The sequence below is a fragment of the Octopus bimaculoides genome, chromosome 15 (assembly GCF_046866305.1).
Source record: "Octopus bimaculoides isolate indiv1 chromosome 15, ASM4686630v1, whole genome shotgun sequence".
Lineage (NCBI taxonomy): Eukaryota > Metazoa > Mollusca > Cephalopoda > Octopoda > Octopodidae > Octopus > Octopus bimaculoides.
In genome coordinates this window covers 40,148,082-40,149,015 of record NC_142942.1, presented here as the reverse complement: position 1 = coordinate 40,149,015, position 934 = coordinate 40,148,082, and positions in this window count along the sequence as shown.

Here is a 934-nt window from a genome sequence, read left to right as displayed (position 1 = left end):
GTAAATGAATAAACTTGTTCCCTTTGTAATAAATCTTTTCATTGTTTTCAGCCTAAAATATCATCACAATTCTAAAATTTACGAGAGAAAAAAAAAAACACAAACCAAAGAAAAAAAAAACGTATATTTACATAAAATTGTATCAGACATAATAGATACCGAAAATCCTAGAGCTATTATCAGTAAAATAATCACTTATCGTTTCATCAAATAATGAAACTTTTGTTGTGTGTCTCAGTGTGACTAATAAAGCCAGCGTGGTGAAAGAGAGGATCATGCATACACCGAACCTCTATCACTCGTTAATGAGAACATACATGATGATATCATTTGCTTCGACTTCTATAAATACTAATTTTATTAAGATTCAGAAGTTGAAGCTTACGTAGTGAAATAAAAATTGTCCTCATGAAGCGCTGATGATCAATATGTGAAGCTGAATTGTAGCTACAAAATAATTTTGATAATTAAGGTCTATCATTCAATCCATACCCCAACCCCACAACCACAAAACACAAGCGCTCACGTATACATCCCACAACGTACTTGCATAACTGAGTGTTTTAGAAGTTCGTTTCGTAATCACATTTTTTCTGGATCTGTTGCACAGCATTACAACACTAGAGTTATTTAGGGTGGAGAGAAGCGCTGAGACAGGAACTGAGTAGACTCAGTATGTGTGTAAAACTGTCACCGTCGGACGGATTGTATCAGCATTTTGAAAGGTCTATCGTGTGTGGAAGATTGCATTATGGGTACACATGTCTTTGGAAAACATGAAAAATTTAAAACAATGCCTACCTACCTACCTACCTATCTATCTATCTATCTATCTATCTATCTATATGTCTGTCTGTCTGTCTGTCTGCCTGTCTGTCTATCTGTCTGTCTGTCTGTCTATCTATATACCGATTTATCTATCTCTCTACCCCTC